Source organism: Narcine bancroftii, chromosome 7 (genome assembly GCF_036971445.1).
Source record: "Narcine bancroftii isolate sNarBan1 chromosome 7, sNarBan1.hap1, whole genome shotgun sequence".
Taxonomy (NCBI): Eukaryota; Metazoa; Chordata; class Chondrichthyes; order Torpediniformes; family Narcinidae; genus Narcine; species Narcine bancroftii.
This window is the reverse complement of record NC_091475.1, coordinates 691,910-710,573: the sequence shown is the minus strand read 5'-3', so window position 1 is coordinate 710,573 and position 18,664 is coordinate 691,910. Positions and strand designations below refer to the sequence as shown.

At 37.2% G+C, this 18,664-nt stretch overlaps 1 long non-coding RNA gene across 3 annotated transcripts in view; it reads left to right on the top strand.

Moving 5' to 3' along the window:
* The window catches only part of LOC138739742 (uncharacterized), a 163,611-nt gene that overhangs the window by 12,372 nt on the left and 132,575 nt on the right, over positions 1-18,664 (top strand). For all 3 annotated transcript variants that reach the window (XR_011342381.1, XR_011342382.1, XR_011342380.1), the window contains exon 2: positions 12,622-12,739. This is a non-coding gene — a long non-coding RNA (uncharacterized lncRNA). The remainder of the gene's footprint in view (positions 1-12,621; positions 12,740-18,664) is intronic.

Here is an 18,664-nt window from a genome sequence, read left to right as displayed (position 1 = left end):
TTGTCAAGCATGCAATTACTAGCATAATCACATATGAAAAACTGCAGTAAATAATGGAGAGTATTAAGATGTGCAATAAATCAGGGAAGGGAAGACGATTAAAGAGTCGGTCTGTCAAACATCATGCATGTGCAAAGAAAAGAGCCAAGTCCTGCATGCACAATTGAGATTGGCTGCAGTAAAGAACAAAGCAACAAAATTCAGGTGAAAAAAATCAAGCGACAAGCAAGGTTAAAAAATGAGAGTCAGGCTCTCAATCTGCATGTTGGACTCTAGAAAGAACATGTAGGAATAACCTGCGCTTCAGGAGTGCAGTGCTAATTTTTTAGGCGCTGGAGATCACCAAAAAAGGTGACAAGGAAATCTTGCGAGACCTGGCCTTGGTGGCTGCCATATTGTATTTGGTATTGTATAATTGAAAGTGAACTGTAGAATGAGGAGCAAAAACGACTGACCGTGGAAGAAACAGGTTCCTTGTATGTCCAGAATAGCACTTAGCAGGGGGTGGGGGGCGGTGGGGGGGGGGGTGATGCACCATCAATTACTCGAAAAACTGTTGTTGAGAAACCAAAAGGCTTTTATTCACTTCAGAAGAAAGGTAGATCCATACTTTTTGGCTATCCTGCACTGAGGAGGGGGCTGTGGAACAGTCACCTTTATACAGGAGTCTGTGGGGCAGGACCACAGGTACAACCGGCCAATAGATGTGCCTGACTAGAGAATTATATGCAACAGTGATTTACCACAGTAGGGCCATGAGGTGCTGGAGCAGTGCTCCAGTGAGCTCTGGCAGCACTACACCCATCAAAGTTCGACTTAGGTTTTGTCAGAACCACTCAGCTCCAGTCCTTAGAAAGGACATAAGCTGAATGCTGCAAGCGGGGTCGATACCCCTCAACATCTAGGTAGTGTTTGACAAAATATATCATCAAATAGCTAAAGCAAAACTTCAGGTCAATGCAGATCAAAGGGAAGGACCTCTGGTGACTGGAATATTACTTCACTGGCATCTTTGTCAGAGGTCCTCAGAGCTGTGCCTTGGCCAGTTATGCTTCATCCAGACTATCAATCAGTCTTTTTCCTTGGGAAAATAAGAAATGATGCTACAATGTTAACTCCATGCAAAACTCCACAAAATGACTTGCATTTATACATTTTATGCACAAGAAATTATACTAAAGCAGTGAGACTTGATAAAAAATTTTTTTCAAGATTTAAATAAAATGGTTAGGGAGCTTTTATGGAGGGGTAAATTTTCTAGAGTAGCTTTGAATAAATTAACTTGGAAATATGAGTTAGGGGATTACGTTTACCACATTTTCAAAATTATTCATTGATGGATTTGGTACGGCCTCCTAGTTGGGCTAAAATTGAGATGGCAAGTATTTCTGAATTTGAAATACATCAATTTTTGTTTAGGTGGAATATGAATTTGTCACAACAATATAATGTGCCTATACTAAAACGTTTAATGAAGTTATGGATAAAGAAAAATAAAATGATAGGTTCTAGGGGTAAATTATTGGCTTTGACTCCGTGTATAATAATCAACTTATTTCTTTTTCAATACATAATCAAAGTTTATTGCATTGGAGATTTAAAGGTGTGAAAAATTTGGGAGATTGTTTTAAAGAGGGTAAGTTTTTATCTTTTAATCAGATGAGGGAAGATTTTGGTATTGATAAGAACTCTTTATTTCTTTATTATCAAATTCAATCTTTGGTAAAATGTATGTTTGGTAGAGATATGATTTTACCTAAAATGACTAAATTTGAGACTTTTCTTATGAAGGTACCAGAGGAGGGTTATATTTCATCTATGTGTCAAATATTACAGGGTGGTAATGGATAAAAAGGGTTGGGATAGATCTAAAATTAAATGGGAAGCGGATATTGGTTTTACGTTTTCTGAAGAGGATTGGTTAGATAGTGTAACTAGATTGATAAATGCACGTTATGCAATGATTAATTACAGTTTGTTTTTACATCAATTATATTTGACACCTGAAAAATTTAAAAAATATGGTTTTAATGAATCAGATTTGTGTTTTAGATGTGGTGATACGGTGGGAATTTTTTTTCATGCTGTTTGGTCATGTATACATATACAATCTTTTTGGAAGAAAATTCAATCATTTTTAGAATATCTGTATAAGATTAAAATAGTTTTAGATCCGACAGTATTTTTATTGGGTAGTTTGCAACCTCTGAAAGGCTTGGGATTAGATAAGTTTCAGCTTTTGTATATTTAGCTTTATCCATAACATAACATAACAATTACAGCACGGAAACAGGCCATTAGGCCCTTCTAGTCCGCACCGAACCAAACACCCCTTTCTAATCCCACCTCCCTGCACAATGCCCATAACCCTCCATCTTCCTCTCATCCATATACCTGTCCAACCTTTTCTTAAATAATACAATTGACTCCGCCGCCACTATTTCTCCCGGAAGATCATTCCACACAGCTACCACTCTCTGAGTAAAGAAGTTCCCCCTCATGTTACCTCTAAACCTCTGCCCCTTAATTCTTAACTCATGTCCTCTTGTTTTAATCTTTCCTCCTCTTAACGGAAATAGTCTATCCACATCCACTCTGTCTATCCCTTTCATAATCTTAAATACTTCTATCAAATCCCCTCTCAACCTTCTACGCTCCAAAGAATAAAGACCCAATCTGTCCGTAGCGAAAAAATGTATTGCTAATACGTGGAAAGATACAAATATGATTGATATTAATGGATGGCATAATGAGATGAAACATTGTTTAATAATGGAAAAAATTACATATGTTTTGCATGATAATTATAATTTTTTATTAATAAGTGGCTGTTATACAGAATATTTACATTTCAATTTATATTGATTAGATTTCAATATGTATATTTAACTTTTTTTAAATATTTTTTCTTTTTTTAAGGCTCTCCTTAGGAGAGTTGGCTGAAGGGGGGGATTTTTTTTCTTCTTTTTATATATGTGTATATATATATATATATATATATATATATAAATGTTCATGTTTAATTGCTGCATATGTCATATATGGCTTTTCATGGCTTTTCAACGCTTCCACCAGCGTTGTCTCCGCTCCATCCTCAACATTCATTGGAGTGACTTCATCCCTAACATCGAAGTACTCGAGATGGCAGAGGCCAACAGCATCGAATCCACGCTATTGAAGATCCAACTGCGCTGGGTAGGTCACGTCTCCAGAATGGAGGACCATCGCCTTCCCAAGATCGTGTTATATGGTGATCTCTCCACTGGCCACCGTGACAGAGGTGCACCAAAGAAAAGGTACAAGGACTGCCTAAAGAAATCTCTTGGGGCCTGCCACATTGACCACCGCCAGTGGGCTGATATCGCCTCCAACCGTGCATCTTGGCGCCTCACAGTTCGGCGGGCAGCAACCTCCTTTGAAGAAAACTGCAGAGCCCACCTCACTGACAAAAGACAAAGGAGGAAAACCCAACACCCAACCCCAACCAACCAATTTTCCCCTGCAGCCGCTGCAACCGTGTCTGCCTGTCCTACATCGGACTTGTCAGCCACAAACGAGCCTGCAGCTGACGTGGACATTTACCCCTCCATAAATCTTCGTCCCCGAAGCCAAGCCAAAGAAAGAAAGAAGATGTCATATATGATTTGTTTTTTGAACGAATAAATAAAGTTTTAAAAAAACTAAAGCAGTGAGACTAGCTACAGCTTCTGTCAAGCTGCTTTGGGTAGTTGAAGCTGTGGTTCTCCTTGCTAAGGAGCATCCAAGTTGTGGAAAATGCCATGGATAGCAGAACAGTCCTGCCATAGGTACAGAAAAACTGATGGCTGACATCAAAGAAGGGCAATAGGTGCAAGCAGGTAGTGAAGGGGTCTCCTGTGGTTATTGGAACCATAAAATGATACAGCACTGAAAACAGGGCCTTTGACCCTTTTCGTCTGTGCCAAACTATTATTGTCATTTCCACTGACCTGAATCCAGTTCATAGCCCTTCATGTTCCCCCAAACAATACCCCCCCCAACTCCCATCCATGTACCTGTCCAATTTTTTTCTTAAATGTTAAAATTGAGACTGCATTCAGCTGACAGCTTGTTCCTCTAGTCTCTGTGTGAAGAAGTTCCACTAACATTCCCCTTAAACTTTTTCCCTTTCACCCTTACTTTTGTCCTCTCAAACAGGTTTACCATGTTGGATATTATTAGGGAGAGGGGAACAGCCTTTCTGAGAAGGGTGGCTGCAGCAGTGAAGTTTGTGGCATTAGGGAAAAGCCCTCATGTTAGGATATTGAATCAGCTCTCATGGTAGGTGAGTGAATCAGACAGGTGCTTCTGTGGCTGACAGCAAGACTCCATGATGATGTGTTGCTAAGTACAGGGCTGTTTCTTATCAGAAACATAACATCCTTTATGGAGAGGGGCAATAGCTCGGTAAAAGGGTGTTACTAACATCATAAAGCAACAAGAGGGATGAGGTCCTGCCAAGTGACTTTTAGATGTAAGGCGGAAGGTTCAAAGCAGGACCTGTGAGTTGAAATCTCAGGATCTCTCCCTGTGCCACATGCTATTGAGGAGAGAAACAGATGGATAGGACAGATGAATGCATAGTTAAAGAGCCATTGTAGGAGGGTTTTTTTAAGAAATTGTATTATTGGAATTGATTTGGAGCATATGGGACCTGTATCACAAACACAGGTTGCACAAAAATGGGAAATGATTCTGGTCAAGTCATGGAAGAGTTGGTGGGGAAACACTTTGAGAACATTTTTTCTCATTTGTTCTAAAACTGTTCTTTCAAATGTTTCTCCTGAGAGGAATAAGAGTTGAATTAAATGAGAGTTTTCTTGAAGAACTCCTACACTTGCAGCAGAGCACAATATAGTTTTAGTACCGTGTTTAGGGAAGAGCTGAGTGTGTGAGAGGCAAGGCTGCCTGCTCTCTGTTAGAATATGGAACAGTACAGCAGGGTGGCCCTTCAGCCGACCTCTGTAACCCTCCACCATCGATTTCACTGCCCATAGGCCTCAACCTTTCTTACATCTATGGACTGGGTGCAGGTCAGTGGGACTAGACAAAAAAAAAGGTTCGGCACAGACTGGAATGGCTGAAGGGGCCTGTTTCTCTCCTGTAATGTTCTGTGGTTCTATATTTCTGTGAGTTTGATAGTTCTGGAAGGGGATAAACTTCAACCTCAAGTAAGGTCTTAAATTGGGGTAGGCTGATTTAAATATTGCAAGGGAGAATCTGGTGAGTTGATTGGGAGCAGATACTTGCAGGTAAAATGACATTAGACAAGTGGGAATATTTTAAAAAACAATCTGTAAGATTTGAGGCCCAGCATGTACCCATAAAGATGGGAGGCAAGATGGTAAGGTTAACTGGATTACAAAATATATTGAAGGTTTGTTTAGGAAGATAGAGGAAACATGATAATGATTTATTGTCATACGCATAAGTACATATGCAGCAGAATTCTTACTTGCTGCAGGCAAAAAAGGTACTTTAAAGAAATTCCAAAAGTATACGTTAAATTACAGGGAAGAAAGAAATAATAAATATAAAAGATAGATAAATACTCAGAGTTACAGTCGTGTAGGAAAAAGTAATGTTCTAATTGTACATAGAGGTTATTTTGGGGTTCTGGAGAAGGTTATAAGCAGAGTAGTAAGGGGTAGCAGTAGGAGAAGTTCAAGAGCCTGATAGTTGTGGTGGAAAAAAACATTTTGAAACTTGCGCTGCTGGACTTCAGGATTCTGTACATTCTTAAAGGTAGTGTGAAGACGTTGTGACCGTGGTGATGGGGGTCCGTATAATGTTGGCTGCCTTCTTTTTAAACATTTTTAATATTTTTTTATTTTTCACACTGCGAATCATATCAACCAAAATATGTACAAACGTATCTCATGAAATTTACACAGTGGTCTTTTCTCCCCCTTTTTCCCCCCCTTTCCATCCCTCCCCTCTATCCACCACCCTCCAAAACCCATAAATATTCAACATATACAATACAATGAAACCATAAAACAATATTTTCACACAAAGGAAAATAAACAAGAAAACTGCGTCATCTATTTATTACCCACTGAATCTGGTCATTTTGTCTTATCATTTTCATTCTCATTTTAGGGGATGGAGGCTGTAGGCAAGTTCTCTCTGATATGTTCCATGTATGGTTCCCAAATTTGTTCAAACATTGTGACTTTATTTTTTAAATTTTATGTTATTTTTTCCAATGGAATACATTTATTCATTTCCATGTACCATTGCTGTATTCTCATGCTCTCTTCCATTTTCCAAGTTGACATTATACATTTTTTTGCTATCGCTAAGGCTATCATAATGAATTTTTTTTGCATTTTATCCAATTTGAGGCCTAATTCTCTACTTCTTTTGTTACTTAAAAGAAATATCTCTGGTTTTTTTGGTATGTTATTTTTTGTAATTTTATTTAGTATCTGATTTAATTCTTCCCAATACGTATTTATATTGTACGTGCCCAAGTTGCATGTAATGTTGTTCCCATTTCCTTCATACAGCGAAAACATCTATCCGATAATGTTGAATCCCATTTTGTTTAATTTTTGGGGAGTAATATATACCCTGTGTAACCAATTATACTGTATCATGTGTAACCTTGTGTTTATTGTATTCTTCATAGTTCCAGAACATAACTTTTCCCATACTTCATTTTTTATCTTTATGTTTAAATCCTTTTCCCACTTCTGCTTAGGTTTATAGTTTATTTCATTTTCCTTATCTTGCAGCTTAATGTACATGTTGGTTATAAATCTTTTGATTATCATTGTATCTGTAATCACATAATCAAAGCTGCTTCCTTCAGGTAATCTCAAGCTGTTTCCCAATTTATCCTTTAAATAAGCTTTCAATTGATGATATACAAACATTGTACCATATTTATACTTCAACTGTTCCAATGTTAATAAATTATTTCCCAAAAAACAATTTTCTATTCTTTTGATTCCTTTTCTCTCCCATTCTCTAAAGGAAAGGTGGTCTATTGTAAAAGGGATTAGCGGATTTTACATCAATAGTCATTTTGGTATTTGATAATTCATTTTTTTCCTTTCTAAGTGGATCTTCTTCCATATATTAAGTAAATGATGCAGTACTGGTGAGTTTTTATATTGCACCAGCTTTTCATCCCACTTATAAAGTAAATGTTCCAGTACCTTTTCCCCTACTTTATCTAGTTCTAACTTAGTCCAGTATGGTAAAAATCTGATAAATACCTTAATTGTGTGGCTTTATAATAATTTCTAAAATTTGGTAACTGCAAACCACCTTGATTATACCTCTCTGCTAATTTATCTAATACTACCCTTGGATTCTTCCCTTTCCACAAGAATTTCCTTATTATTCTCTTTAGTTCCTTAAAGAAGTTTTCTGTTAAGGGAATTGGTAATGTTTAAAATAAGTATTGTATCCTTGGGAACACATTCATTTTAATGCAGTTTACCCTCCCTATCAATGTGAGCGGTAATTCTTTCCAATGTTCTAAGACTTCCTGCAATTTCTTTATTAGTGGCTGATTATTTAGTTTGTACAATTGGCTTAAGTTATTATCTAACCTGATCCCTAGGTATTGGATTGCTTGTGCTTGGCATTTAAATGGTGATTCTTTTTTAAATTCTGTATAGTCTACGTTGCTCATTGGCATCACTTCACTTTTATTTGTGTTGATCTTGTACCTCGATATTTCTCCATATTCTTTCAATTTCTTATGTAATTCTTTTATTGATAATTCTGGTTCTGTTAGGTATATGATGATGTCATCTGCAAATAAGCTGATTTTATACTCCTCCTTTATTTTTATTTCTTTTATTTTCTATTCTATTCTTATCAGTTCTGCCAAAGGTTCTATTGCTAAGTCAAACAATGAGGGGGATTGTGGACAACCCTGTCTAGTTGACCTACTTAATTTAAAGAGATTCGATACATATCTATTTACTGTTACTTTCGCCAATGGTCCATTATACAATGCTTTAATCAAATTTATATATTTTCCTGGTAGATTGAACTTCTGTAATACTTTAAATAAGTAATTCCACTCTATTCTGTCAAAGGCTTTTTCTGCGTCTAGAGCAACAGCCACTGTGGTTTCTTATTTCCTTGAACTGCATGGATTAGATTAATAAGTTAGCAGACATTGTCCGCTGTTCGTCTTTTCTTAATAAATCCAGTTTGATCTTGTTTTACTGTTTTAGGTACACAATTGACCAATCTGCTAATAATTTTGCTATTATCTTATAGTCTGAATTAAGTAGAGATATTGGTCTATATGATGCTGGTGTTAGTGGATCCTTCCCTGTCTTTAGTATTACTGTAATTATTGCTGTCTTACATGAATCTGGCAAGTTTTGTGTTTCTTCTATCTGGTTCATTACTTCCAGGAGAGGAGGAATTAATAACTCTTTAAATGTTTTATAGAATTCTACTGGAAATCCATCCTCTCCTGGTGTTTTATTGTTCGGCAGCTTTTTTAATATATCCTGTACTTCCTCTATTTCAAATGGTTTTATTAGATTGTTTTGTTCCTCTTCTTGCAATTTTGGTAGTTCAGTTTTAGCTAAAAATTCCTCTATTTTATTATCTTTCCCCTCGTTCTCAGTTTGATACAATTGTTCATAAAATTCCTTAAAATTTTCATTAATCTCTGTTGGATTATATGTAATTTGTTTGTCCTTTTTCCTTGATGCCAGTCTTGTTCTTTTAGCTTGTTCTGTTTTAAGTTGCCAGGCTAATATTTTATGTGTTTTTTCTCCCAGTTCATAATACTTTTGTTTTCATTATGTTCTTCTCCACCTTGTACGTTTGTAATGTTTCATATTTAATTTTTTTGTCCACCAATTCTCTCCTTTTCGTTATATCATCCCTTTTTACTAATTCCTTTTCTGTACATTATCTCTCTTTCCAACTGCTCTATTTCCCGATTGTAATCCTTTTTCATCTTAGTCACATAACTTATTTTCTGCCCTCTAATGAAGGCTTTCATTGCGTCCCATAATATAAATTTGTCTTTCACTGATCCTGTGTTTATTTCAAAATATGTTTTAATTTGGCATTCAATAAACTCCCAAAATTCCTGTATTTTAAGTAGCATGGAGTTTAACCTCCATCTATATGTTCTTGGTGGGATGTCCTCCAGTTCTATTGCTAATAATAGGGGTGAATGATCTGATAGTAGTCTAACTTTATATTCAGTTTTCCTAATTCTCCCTTGAATATGGGCTGACAACAAAAACATATCAATCCTTGAGTAAGTTTTGTGCCTTCTCGATAATATGAAAATTCCTTCTCTCTTGGTTGTGGCCTCCTCCATATATCCATAAGTTTCATTTCCTGCATTGATTTAACCATAACTTTGGCTACTTTATTCTTTTTACTCATTTTTTGTCCAGTTTTATCTAACATTGGGTCCAAATTAAGGTTAAAATCCCCTCATCAATATGTTTCCTTGGGTGTCTGCAATCTTCAAAAAAATATCCTGCATAAACTTTTGATCCTTCTCATTAGGTGCATATATATTGAGCAAATTCCAAAATTCTGAGTATATCTGACACTTTATCATTGCATACCTCCCTGCCAGATCTATTATTTCCTCCTTTATTTTGATTGGTACATTTTTGTTAACTAGTATGGCTACACCTCTAGCTTTTGAATTATAGGATGCTGCTGTTACTTGTCCTACCCAGTCTCTCTTTAGTTTGTTATGTTCTACTTCAGTTAAATGCTTTTCCTGCACAAATGCTATATCTATTGTTTTCCTTGTTCAATAAATTTAGTAGCCTCTTCCTTTTAATTTGGTTATGTATTCCATTAATGTTTATAGCCATATAGTTCAACATGGGCATCTTATATCTTGCATGCACCTCTTCGCCACCTCCATCCCCCTTTTCCCTATTTTCATCTCTTAGTTTTCTCTCATTACACTTAATGTATGACAACACATTTAAGACATAAAGTACCCTTGCAATTCCCACATCCACTAATACCTTAACCCCAAAGGTTCCCCCCTCTCTGAGTTGCCCCATACCCCTTGCCGGGCAACCAAAACTCCCCTTTTCATTTGGATTGAGATCTTGTTCGCAGCGTCAACTGATTTTGCAGTAACGGTTATTCCTCCTCCACCCAGCCCTCTCCAGAAAACACTTTTTTTAACACATATAAGAAAGCTCTCTCTCTTCTTTTTCCCCTTTACTCCCTTCCTTCCCTTCTTTTTTCCCTCTTTGATTCTTTACATATACATTGTTTTTACATCTTTATATATACTTTATTGCCATTCTTCATTCTTGTTACATCTCTTCAAACGTTCTGTGAATTCTTGCACTTTCTCTGGATCCGAGAACAGTCTGTTTTGCTCCCTGAGTATAAATATTTTAAGCACGGCTGGATGTCTTAATATGAATTTGTAACCTTTTTTTCCATAAAGTTGATTTCGCTGTATTAATTTCCTTCCTCCTCTTTAAGAGTTCAAAACTTATGTCTGGGTAAAAAAAAAAATATTTTTTGACCCTTGTATTCCAATGGTTTATTATCTTCTCTAATTTTATTCCTTGCCTGTTCCAGTATATTTTCTCTTGTCGTGTATCTCAAAAATTTTACTAAGATGGGGATCTTGGTTTTTGATCTGTCTTTGGTTTTGGAGCTAATGCTATGTTTGCCCTTCCTATTTCCATTTCTTCCTGTATTTCTGTCATTCCCAGGACCTTCGGGATCCATCCTTTTATAAATTCCTTCATGTCTGTGCCTTCTTCATCCTCCTTCAGGCCCACTATTTTTATGTTGTTTTAACTACTATAATTTTCAAACATATCAATTTTCTGAGGTAACAACACTTGTATCTCTTTAATTTTTTGTCACTTTCTTCCAATTTTTCTCTTAAGTCATTCACTTCCATTTCTACAGCCATTTCCCACTCTTCCACGTTCTCTACTCTTTTCCCTATTTCTGTCATTACCAGTTCTAACCTTTGCATTTTATCTTCTGTTCTTTTCATTTTCCTTTTAATTACGTTAAACTCTTTTAGTGATCTATATTCTGTTCATCAGTTTTACCTTCTATTTCTCGGTGAAGATCTTGGTCTTCTTCTTCCTCTTCTTCTGTGTCTGTGTCTCTTTTGTTTTTCCTGATGAGCTGCTTGTATCTCTTTGTCAGGCCTCTTCTTGCTGGGCCGCTTGTTGCTGTACCTCCCCTCCTGCGCTGCTCGCCTGTTGTGCTACCTGACGTTGGTCTTCTTGTCGATCTTCCTTCCGTCTGTCTTCCACATCTGTTTCATCGCTCCCTCTTCTGCTGTCTTCTTTATCGTCCAGCTGAGAGCCCTGGTGTCGGGCATCCTTCAGCTGCTCGCCCTGTGACAGCCCACTCCTCTGCTGAGCCCCCTCCCGCTGGTGTCCTCTTTCTCCTTTGATTGCACACTGAGCACTTTTGTTTGGCTCCAAGAGCCATTTTTGTAGTGGTGGGTCACAACTCTGCAGGCCAGGCACTGACCTCGAGGGTCAGGTGCTCCTCGTCACCACAGTGTCCTGTTCCTTCCTGCAGGTAAGGCCTTCTTCTTTCTTCACCAGCGACTTTTTAACTTTTTTTCCAGTTGTTTTTACTTTCTCCTTCTTGGAAGCCACCTTCTTTCTCTTCTCTGTATCTTTATCTCCTATTACTTGTACTCTATTTTTGTTAAGCTTTGCTTTTTCTTAACTTTTTTCCTATTTTCCTGGAGAGGGCTGGTTTTCCCGACTGGCCTCTACTCCATTACGTGACTCCTCCATGTTGGCTGCCTTCTTGAGGCAGTGCAATGGCTGGGAGGTTGGAGTCTGTGGTGGACTTGGCTGTGCTTACTACCTTCTGCAATCTTCTGCATTCCTGGGTACTGAAAGACCATTACCCAACCAATCTGCACACTGTCTACAATACACACAAATTTGAAAGAATATTCCATGGAGAACTGCCATGCTTATGTAAAATATTTGAAAGTATGTACAGTCCTCCATTGGTGGTTGAGAACAACCTTTCCTCTTGAGTGCCCTTAGAGCCAACCCACATTACAACTGAACATGTATTTTACTTTATGTTGTTTTGAATATTAAGGTAATAAAAACATCTTAATACACCTCATAACATAGTGGACTGAATGAAACCTTAATTCATAAGTCTTTAATTTGGATTTCATAAATTTATTGCCTGTGAGCTCCCACAATAAATTGTTGGTCCCAAATGTACTTTCCTGCAGCTTGGCTTCACCAGATCAGTGCAGTAAGAAGGGGAGTTAATGTGATATTTTTGTGAAGCTGGCACACTTATTGCAAAATTTTTCTACTCAGAAATAAAAATGCCCCTTACCTTTCAAAAAATGTTGCAATCATTATATTTTTTCATGTATTCCTGCTTCATAAAAACTTATTTTTGAGCTAAAGTGCAATAAATTTCCACAATTAGATTACTGGTCACCATAAAATAACAACTGTACACTAATAAACCTAGTAGCTAAACCATTCTGGATGCAGTTTATTCTGTTTAAATGGATGAGAAAGGATTTTGCTGGTGTTCTAAATACAGTATGTGATTTGCAATCTGTTCATTTGAGCATGTTTTCCTTTATGTGTATTATTTCAGATATTAGAAGTTTGAATTCAGAGAAGTTAACATTTCAAAGCCAGAGCTGGGAAGTTTAAGCTCAGGCTATGTCAGGATGGTGCTAAATGCATAGGAAACAATTCTGAAGTTGCTGCAGGTAAAAATTATTAATTGTATTTTTTAAACTGAGAAAAACATGCCCAGACACATTTTAAAGGCTGATGGTTTATTTTCACACTGCAGGCCAATGGTGACCCTACTATGTTCTGGAGAAATTCCCTGGAAATCAGGACCTCCTGGACCTTTCACATCACGGTCTAAATTGCCAGGAATTTGCCCTCTCTGTCAATTTAGGGGAGCGGTCTTGCTCCCAGCCAATGACGCGTTATGTGTTTACCCCCTTCCTTTTGTCACTCGCCTGCCCACCTGCTCGTTCCCTCCCTCCAGTCCCCCGCCATCTGTTGCTCGCCCACCCGTCCACCTCTGCACCTCCTGCCCTCGCTTCAGCATGTTGCAATGCTGGATGAAATGGCTGACTTTGTTTCCCATAATCCCTCATGTAGCTGGAACTGCTCTGGAAAATTATGGTTAACGAGGACAGCCAATCATCCTGCATTGTGCTGCCGAAGCAGCCCACTGCAGTCAGGAGGTAAGTATATTTAATTTTAATGTTAATTGCTAATCTGACGCAGCACACAAGCACTGACGTCATGAGACTTCCCCAATCTGCCATTTGTCTTTTCACACCGCAGGAAGAGGGTGGCCCAGGAACGTTTCCTGGGGCCGTGGCCATACCTACGAGGTTTTAAATTCCTGGGCTGACTTTTTCACACTGCAGCTTCACGGGAGGGTTCCCGGAAAAATTTCCTGAGAATCTTCATTTTACAATATGGTGTGAAAAAGGCCTAGTATAAATCCCTAAAATAACACACTTGAATTATTACATTACCCACATATACTACAGTTGCTACCTTTAAAGCTAAATACAATAATTTTTTTGTGGTACCTTAAGTAATCTTTAGTTGGCTGTTTTCCTCTTCTCTCTGGAGAATGCGCATGGCCAATTAAACACATCTATCCATTAAATCTCAACCCATATTCTTTGAAATCATTCATTTCCTTTTTTTTCTGTTCAAATGTGCCCAGGATGAAGTCTTTGTACAAGATTTTGTTGTAAGCAGTGGGATGCTGAATGAGATTGTGATTAGCAGTCTTAAGACACACTATTTAACTTTCTTTTTTGTGAATGTTTGTTAAACTGTTTGTGAGCAGAAGTCAGGGGTTAGTTATTCCTTGGATAACCAACCTTTTGCAAATGTCTATTTATTGGGAAGAAATATTCATTCACTATAGCTTTAAAAATGTGAAATAATTTTTTTATTAACCTAATACAGTTAACAGCCTTTATTTAACCTTCACATTTTCAAACAATTCCTGCATCACTGAGTTATACAAGTTAGCTTAAATAAAAAAACATACAGCAATTATTTTAAACATTTAAGCAGATGTTGAAGTGTCTCTAATTGTCTTAGATTTTTAATATTGTTGCTGGAATAGAACAGGGTTGGAAATATTGTTCAATATGTGTATTCTATTAAAATATTGTTAGGTTGGGAAGCAAACCCTGATGGTCAGTTAATTCAAAAATAATGCTAACTGCAAGGAATGCATTGAAACTGAATTAGGTCTAAAACTTGGAAGATGTAAAAGCCAGAGACTAACGTCAGATTGTGGGGCAGTGATATTGTGTCAAAAGCAGTCAGATAACCTGGGATAGAACAAGTCCATTGGAGTATGGTACATGCAACAAGTAGGGCAGAGCAATGATAAAATGATAACGAGAACAGAGGGGTTGAAACATCCAAAGACCCAAGTTGCTCAATTAAGTGACATTTAGACAATTCATACAAGGGAACCATTCAAGGAGCAAACAAGGCTATAGAGTGGTTTAATCTGCAGAAGAGGAAGCTGGGCAACATAACATTTGAAAGATAAAATGTGTTTTTGAAAGGAACAAAGATGAGAACAACTCTGGGAATTGGTAGTTTACAGTTAAGATCAAAGAGGAAATGTATATAAAGTATAAGCTGAGTGTAGTGAATTGGGATTTACTAGAAGTGTGCTGTACTAACTGGCCCCGCCTCCTAGCTCCTCCCCCCGGGGCCTATATGTAACCCTTGTTTCCCGTCTAAACCCAGAACCCCTCTGAAGCCTGTTCATGAACCCTACCTGTGTTGTAAGCTAATAAAAGCATTAGTTCTCCATCCAGTCGAGTGTGAGTTTTTATCTACGTTACACTGAGAGGAAGAGAGAGTTTCTGAAGGTTCAGCAAACAGATTCCAGCCATAATAGTTGCAAAGTAATGCTTATTTATACTGAATGTATCGGTGGCACAACACTTGTACCACCAGGTTCATGAACAGTTGTTACCCCTCCACTAATGGACTCCTAACAACAAACTCAGTCAGAGAATCACTTAAGGGCTCTTACGTTGCACATTGTTTAACATTGAATATTAATTTTCTGTATTGCACAGTCAGATTTCTTACATTTCTCTCTTTTGTATCTTTGTTTGAGTACATTTTGTTTGCATTACCGGTAAGTAGAAATTCTTCCTGGCCAGCAGGTAAAAGAATATCAGGTTGTATGTAATGTCAAATGTACTCTGACAATTGTTACGAACTAACAAAGGAACAACAATGGAAAATTCACCAGACACTAGAAAATTTAAAGTAATAGTTTTTATTAAACTATTTACTGACATGAAATTTCTTACATAACTCTAAACTTAACCCCACAATGCACAAATGTAAAATGGATGTGTGTGTGTGGTCAAATCCCAACCATTACAGTATAGGCATAATTCTAAAAAGTCCATTTTAAATTTCAGTATCAAACATCTTATGTTGAACTTGAAAATTTTTAAATTGCAGTTCAGAAGCAATTATGATGCATTTTGAAATATCATGTCTTCAGACCTCTTTAAAAATCACATCTTTCTTTTGTCGAGCCTTTTTCAGAGCAATGTTTCTTCATACGAGCTATTTCACAAACTCCCTCTTATCTTGCCAGAGTTACGGAGTCTGTTTTTCATGATGATTTATTTCTTAATTAAGTGTGACCTTTTTCCTTTGACACACAAGGATGCCCTCTTTTCTTAGAGGCAGTTGGAGTGGCTATTTCTTTTAAAATATCACTTTTGGTGTTCCTCCTTTTATTAAGGAGAGCACAGGCTGTTTTCCTTCTCTCAAGGAAATATTGCTACTTTCTCAATCCTGTGTCTCACATGATGGCCAAGTCTTCAACTGACCCAAAATGTCTCTGATTTCGATAATTTATTTCTTGCAAATCTCTCATGTCACATGGTATGACATCATAACTATCTTTGAAGTTCTTCTGAACCTTTTAACAGCTTCATGCTAAAAAGCATCATTTAATCTTTGTCTTCCCAAACTTAAAATCAAAGTAATTGTCTCTGTTTAATGATTTTCTCTTCCAAAACATTGCTTCCGAGCTGTCTGATATTGACCAGGAAAATGCTTCTCAAATAAATAGTCCATTGTTCCTTATCTCAAGACCATAACCAAATATTTCATCTCTATCTGTAATTGTAGACACAGCAGACTTCTGTCTCTGAGATGATGTCAGCTGCCATCTTCAAAGAATCTTTTTCTGTCTTTAAAATGAAAATGTGTTTGTCTTTGTGCCCCTGAAACCAATCCACAGAATAACTGTATATCTGTGTATGTGAAATATAGTTTAACATTAAACTAAAGATTAATCATGGCACAATTTTGTCACAAAATAAATTTGAACTTTGAATATAACTTAATAAATTTTTATGTTTTAATATGTCTACATCCAGTGTCATTCATTGTAATATCAAACAGACTCTTGAGTTTGGTTAAATTGTGTATGTACTATCATATCTTATGTAGATGGTAGCTAGAGGAGAGGCAATGTTCATTGATACAGGCAGTTACAGAACTTATTAAGTTTTACCAATTAAACAATCATAACAGGATGTCAGCTAGAAGTCAGAAAAATACAAATATTTTCATGAGACCCTTTGAAGAAAATATTTGCTGTGCTTTGTTACTTATTGGAAAAATGTTTTTATTTAAAAACAGGATTTTTAATTTGTAAAAATAATTCTGGCTCTGGAATTCAGTTTCAGATGTTAATTTTGTTTTTTGGTTAGCGCAGCGGTTATCACAATGTTGTTACAGCGCCAATTACCCGGGTTTGAATCTGGTACTTTCTGTAAGGAGTTTGTACGTTCTCCCCATGTCTGTGTGGGTTTCCTCCTGGTGCTCCGGTTTCCACCCACCATTCAAAAACATACTATGTTTGTAGGTTAGTTGGGTCTCTTTGGGCGGCACGGACTCATGGGCTGAAAGGGCCAGTTCCTGTGCTGTATGTCTAAAATTAAAATTAAAAAATAAAAAATATTATTATTTAAAAGCATAATTTTTAATCTGAAAAATGAATTCTGGCTTAAGGACTTCATATTAGATTAAATTTTAGGTTAGCAATTTTAACCAATTATCACTTTTTTTTCTATAAACTGTTTCAATTCTAACAGAATTTAAACATGACATCAATAATGGTGAATGACCAGGGGAGTCACGTGATGGAGTAGTGGCCGCTAGGGTAAAACCAGCCCTCTCCAGAAAAAAAAAGTCAAGAAAAGACAAAGCTTAACAACTATAAAGTATAAGAAATAGAAAATAAAGTTGCAGAGAAGAGAAAGAAGATGGCACCCAAGAAGGAAAAAAGTAAAAACAACAGAAGAAAAATCACTGGAAAAGAAAGAAGAAGGCCGTGCCTGCATGAAAGAGCAGGGAGCCGTGGTGGCGAAGAGCGCCCGATCTCCGAGGTTGGTGCTGGCCCCGACCAGTGGACTGCAAAAATGGCTCTTTGAGCCAAACAAAAGTACACAATCAAAGATAAAAGGAAACACTGATGGGAGGGGGGCTCAGCCAAGGAGCGGGCAACCACAACGCGACCAGTTGAGGGACGCCCGACACCAGGGCTCTCAACTGGAAGATGAGGAAGGTGGCAGGAGAGGGAGTGAGGAACCAGGCGAGGAAGAAAGTCGATGGGGTGAACGGCAAGAGGAGCAGCAGCAGGAGGCCTGACAGATGAGCAGTCCAGGAGGGGAGGATCAACAACAAGAGGCCCTGCAAGAAGAGGCCTGAGAAAGTGATACAAGCAGCTCATTAGGAGAATCAGAAGCGATACAGATACAAAGAAGAGAAGAAGAAGACACAAACACAGGTACAGACACAGAAGAAGAGGAGGAAGAAGAATAAGATCTTCACAGATAAATAGAAGGTAAAACAGATGGACAGAATATAAATAAAGCCTTTTTTGAAGAACAAATGAGAGCATTAAAAGAATGGTTGTCATTAGAATTTAGTGCAATTCAAAGAAAAATGAAAAGAACAGAAGATAAAATGCAAAGTTTAGAATGGTTCACGACAGAAATAGGGAAAAGAGTAGAGAATGTGGAAGAGCGAGAAACAGCTGTAGAAATGGAAGTAAACGATTTAAGAGAAAAATTGGAAGAAAATGACAAAAACATTAAAGAAACACAAGAGTTGTTATCTCAGAAAATTGATATGTTGGAAAATTATAGTAAGTGAAACAACATAAAAATAGTAGGCCTGAAGGAGGGTGAAGAAGGCACAGACACGAAGAAATTTATAAAAGGATGGATCCCGAAGGTCCTGGGAATGACAGAAATGCAGGAAGAAATGGAAATAGAAAGGGCACACAGAACATTAGCTCCAAAACCACAGACACATCAAAAACCAAGATCCATCTTAGTAAAATTTTTGAGATATATGACAAGAGAAAATATATTGGGGTGGGCAAGGAATAGAATTAGAGAAGACAATAAACCATTGGAATACAAAGATCAAAAAATATTTTTTTACCTAGACATAAGTTTTGAACTCTTAAAGAGGAGGAAGGAGTTTAATACAGCAAAATCGATTCTATGGAAAAAATGATATAAATTCATGTTAAGACATGTAGCCGTGCTTAAAATATTTATACCCAAGGAGCAAAACAGACT